This window comes from Ambystoma mexicanum, chromosome 4p, assembly GCF_040938575.1.
Source record: "Ambystoma mexicanum isolate Mex_15411 chromosome 4p, UKY_AmexF1_1, whole genome shotgun sequence".
NCBI classification, from domain to species: Eukaryota; Metazoa; Chordata; class Amphibia; order Caudata; family Ambystomatidae; genus Ambystoma; species Ambystoma mexicanum.
Genome location: NC_090927.1, coordinates 769,654,603 through 769,666,787, shown reverse-complemented (window position 1 = coordinate 769,666,787; position 12,185 = coordinate 769,654,603). Strand labels below are relative to the sequence as shown.

Genomic DNA, 12,185 nt, shown 5'->3' with positions numbered 1-12,185 from the left:
TGTCCAAGGAGTGTGCTTGAAGGGATCTGGCATTTATGAGCCCAGCTTTAATAGTGTTGGTAGTGTTCCTAGGAGAGGGTATTTGTGTTTTACAATTGATAGGTTTGATAGGGGCGATATTTTTCACAGGGCCTTTGCCTCTGTTGTCGTAAAAATCTAGAGCCAAGTCTAAAGTGTCTCAATGGTGTAAAATGTGTGGGGGGGAGCATTTAGGTATTGAGTGCCGAGAAGTAGTGAGATCGGGGCGCAATGTCGTATGTAGTTCGACCTATTTTGGAATGTAGGGCAGAATAATCCAGGTTGAGCAAGAGTGGAGTGAGCCTCTGTGGAAAATGTGCGACCACATTAAGGCAAGATTGTAGGAATTTTGATGGTGGGATATTGTTCGATGATGGCAGGTTAGATGTCATTGAGAGGTGTACGATAGGTGTGTTATGACATGGATGGGAGTCCATGTTATTTAGGTAGTAGATGCTAGACCCGACAGTTAAATTGGGTAGGGTTGAGTAATTAAGGACACTGAGGAAGCCTAGGAGCAACGTTATTTGTAAGGACATCATGTCTAATAACAGTGCGTACAGTTTAACCTTGGATTGCACATTTGTCGGTAAGTTGAAAAGAGTACATATTAGATACTCAATACGTCTGGAGGGGCTTAGTTTAATTAGCCATTGTCATAAGGCATGTTAGTGGAGATGGTGTGCATATGATGAGATCCATACAAGGGGATGCATACAAACAATGAGCTATGCTTACAAAAAGGCACTGTAAATAGGGCGTACAGAGTCATACAATGCAGTCATAGCATACATGTATAGGCTCACAAGCATAGGGTAAAGTTTGAGTGCTCATGAACACAGAATACCAAGTACAGTTAATTCATACATCTATATACAGAGTAAGGCTCAAGATACTAGACACTAAGGTGGCATGGTCAAGTTCTAAGAGCAGAGGACAATTCAGCGGGGTAGGCTGATAAGAGGTACTGAGATACACTAGTGGAATAGGCTAATTCAACAATGCAGGAAATACGATCAATCAAAGTATGCTGATGGGAGATACTACAGTACTAACGTAGAATAGGCACATTTAAAATACAAGAGATCAGTTTAGCGGAGTAGGCTAGTTCGAGCAGCTGCACACTAGTGTGAAATAGGCTAGTTCAATAGTACACGAAAACAGTTAACTAGGGTAGACTAGTTCAAGAAGCTGTGATACTAGGGTGGAGTAGAATAGTTCAGACGTGTAGGAAAACAGTTTAGACGAAGTAGGCTAATCCGAAATGCAAGGAGACAGTTTACGGTAGGCAATTACCAAGTACACGGATATAGATTAGGCAGTAGGTTGATCCAGTTTACTGCTTCTGGTGAGCAGGTGCAGTTGACAGTGAATGACGTATACAGAACAGTCATGTAAGTTTGTAAAACTACTGATAGTTGAAGCGAGGTTTGCGAAGGCGCTCTGTATGGGTTCCTGGTCACAGGAAATATAAATTTGCAGCAAATGTATAGCCGTAGTATGCTATACAGATGATTTGTCTAATAACCGATTTTAACCATATAAAGCGTACTTGCGTATGATGGGGAACAATCACAGTTAATCTGTGATGAGCTGGGCGCAATGAGTGTGAACTCGCCAGCCAAATCTGTATGGGTTATGAGCACTGCTGGGTATTGTGAGTGAAGATTTGGCCCACAGTGCTAAGATAGTGTTAGGCAGAATTATATGCAGTACCCTTTGGGAACACCACACACAATTAAGACTACAAGTGACAGTACAATTTCACCTTTTGTACAAGCACGTACTACACAGTTAAAGTGCTAGCAGTGGCAGAGCAGCCAGACTTATCTCAAGAGTAAGTGAGCAGTATCAAATAGTTACACAAAGGACAGCAATTACTATGATTCAGGCAAACACTGACTCAAGGTTTTCAAGTAAAGGTATATACATTTATTTCACTCTTCAGTTGTATAACATTACACTATTATAAGCACGGTAAAAATCACAATCATAAATACACCACACCACTTCCCTTAAATTCCAGACAAGTTAAGCTCACAAAATGAAGTGGGAGCAAAATGGCACTCCAGCAATTTAAAAGGGAGGGAAAAACAAAGTTATTAGAAATTAGGAAAACCAACAGGTAAGTACTCAGGGCAGTTGAACAAGAGGAACTTCAATGAGGAGATCAGGTAGAAAAGGCTTATGGCCAAAGTCAATGGGTCAAAAGTCTTTTGCTCAAGATCACACAGTTCAAGGTAGTTCGCGGTAAAGTTCGTGGCACAGATTCCGGACGAGGTTGGTTGATAGAAAAGTTAGTTCAAAGAGAAGAGAATGACAAGCCCTCGGAGATTTCAAACACTTTCACAGCAGTTGAACGAAACCGACAACCGGATTTGCACAGTACCTTAAAACAGAGAGGGAGCTGTAGCTGAGGCGGACGTTCCTGGTGGCTCCTGCAGGCTCACTGTTCTTGAAGCAACTGTCGGACTGACACGAAGTAGGAAGACTGGAGGGTCCGGCGCCACCCAGGGAAGAAACCAGCAGCAGAGCAAAACAACGAATTAAAGGTGCGCTCCTTAAAATCCAAGCAGGGTCCGACCTTCCTGGCTATCTGGCCCACTGTAGCTCTGTGCAGCGAGTTCGACCAGAGGAGGGGTCCTGGCTTGCAGTTTGGGCAAACTGGTTGGTCCCACCAGCTCAAGGGAAGAAGTTTCCTGGAGGATCTTCTCTGTTGTCGGATTCTGAAGATTCGGACCTGCAGCAGGGCTTCAAAGGGAGGTTCAGTCATTGTAGGGGTCCTCTTCTGTCAGCTCCTCGTTGGTTCATGCGTTCCAGTGGCGACTCTGCCTTTCCAGTCCCAGAGACCTGCTTTTTATGCAGTTTTCCCCCATTCATACAGCCTGGCTGTCAATCACACAGGTGGCTATCCTGGCAAGGACAGTCCCCTCAGTCAATCAAATAGCAGTGCGACTTGGGTTACCAAGGGAACCCATGGCAGGGGTCCTAAGACCCCTACCGCACATCCTGCCTACCTAGACTTTCAGGCGCCTTAAGGAGGGCTTCTGTGAAGAAGCCCGCGAAAAGACAGCGAACAAAGGAATCATCCCCGGTTTGGCGCGCAGAGAAAAACATGAGAAAGACTTTAACAAAAAGAAATGGCGAATAAACCCAGCTGGAGCCAAAATAAAATGTATTTGGTCAAGCGGGTTAATGTTCGAGGCTAATATAATAGCCTAAAACAATACCATGTTTATATAAGATAATCGTGGTAGAAAAGTTAGTGTAGATACCACTGCCACCAGCCAAGTCTTGATGTAAAGGGAGCAAAACAAGGCTCCAAGAGGCACAGACAAAAAGGGATAAGAATCAACCCTTTCCAGTACTCCATGTAAAATGGGGTGCACTGGGTCTGTGGTTTAAAGTGACTAAAGTAAAGTTAATGGCAACTTTACCTTTTCTCGGGGACAGTAGTCAGCCCCAGAAAAATGGAGTCAGTGGGAAGTCTAAAAGACAACCCTGTGTCACTGCACTGAAGGTGCTGTGTAACACACATGAAAAATATGAGGTCATGGAGTAGGTGAGGTTCCAGTGGTCAAGATCACACAAACAGTGAAAACACACACAGCAAAACACATGTGAGAGTGGGGAAAAGGCTCACACTCTTACCAGGTGAAAAAAAATAATCCTAGAAATCCAGCAAAGCTACTGAGGGACTCAGTAGGTAAGGGAAATTAGCCATTCTGGACAATTCTCCTTAACAGATAGTATGCTTGGTGCATTGTGTTTACGCACACGCATGATCAGTTCCAGAGGGAAAGTTTTATAAGGCAGATAGTCACGTTGATAATTTCGGAGGGTGGAACTTGTATGTTATACTTACAGTTCTGCGTCCTACCGGCGTCCTTCCGCGGACAGCCGCAGACAGTTGATGGGCCTTACAAGTTGGGCCTTGAGAGGCGGCCCACCGGCTCTCGCCTTCCGGTTCTTGTGGGGCCGAAAAAAGGCTCAGTTAGCCAATTGGAAGCAGCTCACATGCGGCGGGGAGTGTTGCTCATGTAGCTAGGCAACGGGGCGTTTCAGCGGCAGCCATTTTAATGGGATCTCGTGATGCACCAGTGAGTAAATGTTGATATGTCAATGGTGAAGGTATGCAGACTTGGCAACGAGCCTTGTGAATTCAATCTGCATGAGATAAAAGGCTTCCTCAATGGATAGTGGATGGTGTGGCAGGCCAAATCAGTGCAGTAGACACACACTAGGCCTTACCATATTGAGCAAGCATCAGAGCGGGACGACGAATCGGCAGCAGATGGTGAGGGAGGGGGAGGGCTCCTGTCTTCCTTCCAGGTTCATGGCGTGCAGGCAAAGACTTGTACTCAGAGTGATGACCAGTTCATCTAAAGTGCTGAATTGTGATGACAGAGTTAGATGTAGAGTTCTAGGATGTGATTGGTGGATGCTTGTGTGACTGCTTATGTGTAGCCAATGAGAGAGTTGTGCAGAGTGTGATGTTGAAAGGGAAAAAGGGCTGCCGCTGTGTTGCGGGGTCCGCGGACACCGCGTGCCTCATGCGGGGCTTCTCACCATGTCTAGCATGGAAAGGGGGCTGTGGGGATTAGCCAATCAGGTGTTGAAGTTGTTCTTTGCAGGAAGAGAGGCTGTGTGTGTAGTGAAGATGGCAGAGGTGAAGAAAGTAAGGGTGTTGGTAGTTGAAGATCTGTTTGTAAATGTTTTAGAGAGGTATGCTGTCTAAACACATGGCTGCCAGTTTTGGTTTTGAAGGAGTGGAGGTTTTGTGGTCAACTGTGCCTGGTTCCAATATGCAGGCAGTGGTTGGAGTTTGTAAGAGTTTCTCCATGTGGAACCGTCCAGCTGTAGTGGTACTGCATTGGGGTGCTGTCTATTTGGGATACATCAGTGCTCCTAGTTTGTTGAGTGCTCTTGAAAACTTGGTTCAGGCAGTGATGGTGGTTCTTTCAAGTGCCAAGGTGATTTTTTCTGAAATGTTGCCTAAGGTAGTATGGGACAAATTGTAATGTGTTCTGTCCCCAGCAAAATGGTGCAAGGTGTTTGGTTAACAAAGGCATGGGATGCTGGGATGTTGTCTTGTTATAATGACATATTGATTCTGTTAATGGTCATTATTTCAAAGCAGATGGCATTTATTTATCCATATTGGGAAATGCCATGTTATTTGAAAATATAAGGAATGCTATACAGAGGATAATGTGAAGACATCTGGAGGATAATAAGTGGAAAAAAAAACCCAAAATAACCAAATAAAGTGTTTGTTTAGAAGCACCTATAAAAAATAATAAATATGTCTCTTTTCAGAGCCACCATCAAAGGAGAAATGGAGTACACTGTTTAAATATTCTTTCCCCACTCTCACAGATTTCATGATTTTTCTGCGGACACCGCGGTAGTCCACGGATCGTGCGTGTTACATACAGGGATTTTGAGGCTGACAGGCATGCAAATGAGAGTGTGCAGGCCAAGGGATTGGTCAATAAGGTTTAATGGGTGTGATTGGCAGAAAGTCTGTTTCCTGAGAGGAGGGCAGATAGCTATGGTTGTGTCTTTCAGAAAGCAGAGTGTCTGGATTTTGGGCGACTCGTGGATAAATTGCCTATTTCCTGTAATATTGCTTAATTTGTACATATTTTGTATCCTTGACTATGTTTTGTAACAGATAATTTAAGCTTTGCATCTGTCGTAATTTGCTGCACCCTGATACCCTTAGGTCTGGCGCGCATTAAAAATTAATAAACAAACAAACAAACAAACATAAATTGGTTGGAGGTGTATGCAGAGCACTGTGGAGTGTCTGCACATCTTGGATTACCTCATGTGCATGTGCACTGGCATGGAGCGCGCAGAATGAAGTGGCTGGATTTGGTTCCTCTTTGTGCCACTTTGATGACACACCGTCATCCAGACATTATTATTATTCATTGAGAAGGGAACAGTTTAGGACATGTCTCTGGAATCTCCTTGCAGTTTGCAACAAAAGAAGGTTTTGGAAAAGTCATGGACATGTTTCCAAACTCTCGAGTCATTTTTTCTCCTATTGCCCAGAGACAAATGTGGCTGCGTTCTTCATTTGGTCCACAAATGGAGAAAGCGAGGCGCAATGTCAACAAGGCTGTTTGCGCTTTTTTGAGAGATGTTGGGATGTCCTCTTTTCACAATGAAAATATTATGTTTTGTAGCACAAACATTTTTCGCAGAGATGGAGTCATCTTACTGATGCTGGGAATCAAATTTTTCTGCGAAATATACTAAATGCATTGCGACCCTTTTTGGAAGTATTACAATCCTTTTTCCAGTAGGTGTTGACCACTTAAAGTTTTTGAAACACAAAGAACCCCACAAAAATGCTCTTTTCAGAGCCACCATGGTTTTGATAGCACAATACCCCAAAAAATGTTCATGTACCCAACCTTCTAAAAATTACAGGGCCCTGCAGCATCATTGGCACTTCTATTTTTAAACTGTGAAAGGTGGCTTTGAAAAGAGCCTTTTTTTGTTTTTTGTTGTTTTGTATTTTTTGGGGTGTTTTTTAACAAGACACACAAGGAAAGGTAGGGAAGGGAGGGCAAAGAAGGAGCACCAACCACGGGGATAAGAAAGGGCAGGTGAAGAGAGGAAGATGTTGGGTGGGCCTCACTTAGGTAGGTGGCAGACTTTCTCATGCTCCCGGACCATAGCCTCGAAAGCACTTCTAAGTGTCTCTCCCCTGCAGAGTACAGCGTCGGAGTACATACACAATACAGTGACCCTCAAAAGGTAAGGGTCTACTGTGTCTCGTAAGCCCTGTGAGGCTGGTTCAGGGATGCGCTGCCCCACAGGAGTGTCTCTTGTGGTGACAGGAGCAGATACAGAGGATGCTGTAGAGGAACTCAACCTACTACTTTGATCGAAGGGGAAGACATTTGTGATGTAATCTTTGATGTCATGGGTATTAGTCTTAGCAGTGCATGGTGGTGGGGCGAGTTATGGTTGCTTAGCTTACCATAACTGGGGTTTTTTCGGTTTTACTTGTAACCATAACGTCCCTTTAACAACATTTTTTCACTGAATATATATCTATGTGTGGCTGTCAACATTTTTTATCGTTGTCAAGCACGAGGTCTCGTGGGGTGCAAAATTCCTGAGTTCCTCGATAATGCCTTGATCGTAGGTTGCATCAGCCGAACAAGTGATGGTGAAAACCAGACCCTTCCTCCCCTGAGATTGTGAACAATCGGAGTGAGTCAGGGGCCAAACCTCTTCACAAGACGACTCTCACGTGGTGTGGAGATGGTGCGTGCACTGATCTAAGATGCATTGATGACGGCATGATGTACAGCTTCTATTGAAGGTGAATAGTAGGGTGGCGGGCTGCACAGATCCATGGGTCAAGACGGGGTAGGGAGGTAGCGAATGTCAGCAGGCATAAGACAGAGCAAGCAGAGCAGACTGGCAGGCGAAGGGCAGGCAGTACTGACTGGCAGGCAAAGGCAGGGCAAGCAGAACAGAATGGTAGGCAATGGCAAGGCAAGCAGGACAGAGTGGTCGGCGCAGGCAGGACGGAGTGACAGACAAAGGCAGGGCAAGCAGGAGCAGGGAGAAGGAAGGCATTGCAGTGTGGTTGCTGAAGTGGCCCCTCCCCAAGGGTCACTTTGGCCTCAGCTTTGGCAAGCAGCAAATAAGGAGATTAGACACAGACTGATGGGTAAACCAAGCTTCTTGTATTGGATTGAAAATAGAGTGATCAGCTGATAAGCAGGACAAGTGGCGGGCAGTCGGCACTCAGAGCTCTCTTCGGGGACATCCCTTAGAGCGCAGGTTACATTGCATAGCCTATGCAATCACTAATATATTATAGCATTTGCACAATGGTCAGAGGTACTTGGCATGAAATTGCAGATATTTGGCTATAGCTGTCAACATCTCACCTGTGACCTTGTTACCAAGCCTTGCAAGGACATCTGCTGGGTACATCGTGTTGCATTATGGATACGTGGCATTCACAGAAACACTCCTGTTATCTACCATATATGGTGCTAATGCTATACCTGTAGGGAGCAAGCGGAAGAGAATGTCTGACGTGTCCCTTTGCCTTCTTATGGGGTCTTGGTCTAATCTGCTCCAGGAGGGATTTGGGCATGTCAGAGGAGTGGAGTGCAGAGGGAAACAGAGGGATAGTTAAAATGGAAGATCTGAGGCCTAAATGTATGAGAGAGAGCCTAATGTAGCATCCCATCCCATACCATAGCATAACATAGCACAACATAAACATATTGTCACATCACAGGAAAGGTAGAGAACACTGGCTGGGGCAAGGACATTCACAGAGAGTGTTGTGATGCACTCCCTTCTGGGTGACTGGGTGGACTAACTCTAGAGAGGCAGCGTGTATCTGCTTCACTGCAGACTGTTATGACGATGTTTCGGAGAGCCGGGCCGCTTCTCTGATGATTCCCAGCCTGCTGCCCTTTAGATGCTGTGTGCCCCCCGATGCCCAGAGTGCTGCTACCGCTGGTAGAGGCTCCAGCCTCCAACGGGTAAGGCTACACGCGGGGGACATGTAACAGTCATATGGAAATATTGGTGGATAATAATTGGCCTTGTTTAAACTGCTCTAAAACTGAGTTGGCTGTTATTAGTACCCCAGTCAATCATCGCACATTAGCTGTACATCTACTCCTTTTTCAATATCAGTCTTTTCAGAATGTTCCTCTGACGTAAAATGAAAACATTGCGTGTACTCTAATTTCTAAATATGAGCTCCCACACTAAGTAAGTTATTGGTTCCTCCAGCTACTACATAATATTTTATTCTTTGCCACCTCTTCACTGCTTCTTTCAACCTCTGCTACATCCTAATTGTGTTATGTAATGTTATGCTAGCATTCATATAGTGCTAATGAATGGGATATTGAAGTGTAGTACAGAGGAAGCCCAACAAGGGGACAAATGTGGGGACCAGAAAAGCCAGTACTCTGTTTCCAAATACTGTTGGAATAGATGAGTTTTCAGAAGTTTCCTGAATTGTATCAAGTTCATGTCATAATCCAGAAGAAAGGCTGCTCCAAATGTTGGCAACGTTTACCGAAAAAGTTAATCTAACCACAGAATTTAGCCTGAACCTGCAGGCATCCTGCATGTGGTTCCTTCACCTCTATCAGTTGGCTTGGCATTCCCAGGTAATGTACTTGGGGTTTGCAGCGGGTGTCTAAAAAATGCTACCTGACAATTATGGCCTTCACACTTACAGGGGCTTCCCGAGTACATTTTGGCTGGCATCGCACAACCATGCTTACATTAATTCTAGTACTCCCTCGATTGGACCAGAAAATGACATCAATGGAAAATGCTTGTTTACATGTGTTGTCTTATTTTCCCTATTTCTAGATCAGCCTTCCACATGATCCACTGTTTTCTATTATGCATGCACCCCCTACTTATACAATGGTTTTCCCTCTACCACAAACCCATTGTATCTTCCCAGTTTGGTAGCTCTCTGCGTCCCTTTCCTATTTTTGCCCCAATTTTTGTTCTTTCTTCTTTCTCCAGGTACTATGGTCTGGTTACACAGAGCGGGGGCATAAACACAATTTTCTCTGGCAAGGTGTCAGTGCTGTAAAATCACTATTGTGGTATTTGGTACAGTATAAAAGCTTAATAAAATAACATAACCATCAACTTAGAACTATGTGGAGGAATGTAGTGTCCTAAAAGGCATCTAAGGTTTAACCAGTGATGGCAGGGATACAGGACAATTGCCATTGAGACCTTTGTGAACAAGAGTGGTGCAAGATTGCAGAAGGAGGAGACTGACACACAGATGGCATGTTTGTTGGTATAAACGTGTATTTAGTGAAATATAGGGGAAACCTAACTCTCCCTAACTTTACAAGGGGGTTCCTTGCCTGAACTAAGGAACTAAGGTTTCAGTCCGAATGTCCAAGTAAACGAAAAGAGTCTACAGTTGTGTGTCAAAATGCCGATTTCTGTCGTTCACATTTTCAACTAATACTAAAGAGGTAATGGATTTTCTTGGTCCAGAGGAATGGCTCCCTTCTCCTGGACAATGGTCTGTAGTTTCAATTACAGGTAGAAGTGCAGCGAGTGTGTTGGCCGTGTGTGGGCTCTCTTGACTCTTTGCTAGAGTCGTTCTACAGTGCACATCACTTGGAGGTGGTCCTTGCTTTACTTCTTCCAGGCTCACAAGCGGAGAGGAGTGTGTTGGCTGTGTTAGCTGAGGTCCGGGCTCAAGGGCCTCAGAGCTGTGTAGCTCTTGACGGCCTGGCTCAGTGAGACTTTGTGAAACTGAATTGAAAAGGGAGCCATTGCCAGTATTCCTTCAATTGCCTCTGGTTCCAGTGATAGCAGAGGTTGGCTAGGGTAGCCCTGGTGCCCGGAATTCCGGGGTGAGTTCTTTTAATGTGTTATACACTGTAACATGAATTCTGGGCATCCAGCTTCTGACAGATTGTTTACATCAGTGATTGTGAGCACGAGCTGGAAACAACAAATTGCCTCAGAACACAGGAGTTAAACAGTGTTCGTAGTGAATTCAGTGCTCGGTTTTCCTGTCTTCATTTGGGACTCCTGCCTCTGTTAAATCACTCTGTTAAACGATACAACCTTGTTGATTAAATTGTACTTAGTGCATACGGTGAGTACCAGCGGTAACTCTTGTGGTGGGGTAAAAGGAGTGTACATCTAATATGTATAATTTGAGAAGGGCAATTTTCAAGGACGACTCACAAGCACCGGAAGTAGAAGACATTCAAGAAGGGTTGGGTGCACAAGCAATGGGCCTCTCCACAAATGCTCTTCAGGTTGTAGAGCAAAGATCTTTAGAAATTCAAGAACGAATGCCCAGAATAAACATCTCAATTACTGCATATTTGATGGATGACTCCTTTAAACAAAATTTAGAATACACACTATCTACTTTCTCAATGAAAAGGTCAATAGCAAACTTGGCATTAAACAAACGAAGATCACCCAGCCTAAATGTTATGGATAAGTCTGCCTCTACTACTATTTCCCTGCAGCAAAAGCAAGGAGCAGTAGCTAATTTGTACATCTTTCATGTGAGAAAGGAAGAGGGGGTAGCCAGCTCTGGGGAAACGGTAGCCCAAGCAAAGGAGTGCTTGCAAATTCAGTACAGCCCGGCTACCCCGTTAACTTCTATCATTCGGGAACAGATGAATGAGTTAAAAGGGCTGAAAGTGAAATGCAAGAGATATGGCTTTAGAAGTATGCTCCACAGATGTTAACTTAGCAGAAAGAAGCCTGAACAAACAAGTGGTGGAGTTGATTCAACAGGAGACCAAAAGGAACAGAAAGAAATATAAGAAAAAGACTGCAATAGTAGAAAGTTCGAGTATCAAGCAAAACGGACATTGATAAGCAAAGGAAATAAACAAAGATCTGCAGAACCGAAATAGTCTGGTAAGAGGAACTTTTTCAATGCATTGGAAAAAATCGCTGCAGAAAAGCAAATTAATAAATCTAAAGTATACCAAAAATAACATTGTTTGGACAACAAGTGGACATGAGCAAAGATTTGGTCCCGAGTGAGCAACTGAGCTCTAATAAAAAAACCTGATTCGGCTGATAAATCCTCAATTAAAATCAGCACTGGCTCACAAACAGCAGATAATGTTAATTTGGCCGCAAATCCATTATGATTGGCACCAATTTATTGTCAAGAAAATAAAACAACTATTATGACTAATGAGAATTTAGTAGCCGCCGAGAGTCAAGCAGAATGCAACACACATTAGGATTGGCTCTCACCGGGTCGTTACCCGGCCGAGAATCCCTCGATTCTCGGCCGGGATTCCAGCCCCCTTGTCCATGGCGGGGGGCGTGGCAGCCCCTAAGCCAATGAGGAAGCGAGAAGTGGGGCCATCCCCGCTCCGAGCCTCCCCATGGCTGAGAGGCTGCCTTCGCCCCCCGCCGGGCACTGAGGTAAGGTTTTTATTTTGTTTTCCCTCCCCTTACTCCCCTTACTCCCTCCTCCCTGCCCTCCCCACCCCACCCCACCCCACCCCACCCCACTTACCTTCTTTCTCCTTTGTCCCTAGTGGGGGACAATGGCAGCCTCCAGCCATGTGGACTCGGAGAGGGGCCATCCCTGCTCCAAGCCTCCACACGGCTGGAGGCTTCCATTGTCCCCC

General features: G+C 44.8%; 1 protein-coding gene across 3 annotated transcripts in view; it reads left to right on the top strand.

Annotated features, from left to right (window-relative positions):
* Positions 1–12,185, top strand: part of UBE3D (ubiquitin protein ligase E3D) — a 1,234,197-nt gene that overhangs the window by 243,707 nt on the left and 978,305 nt on the right. The window lies entirely within an intron of this gene.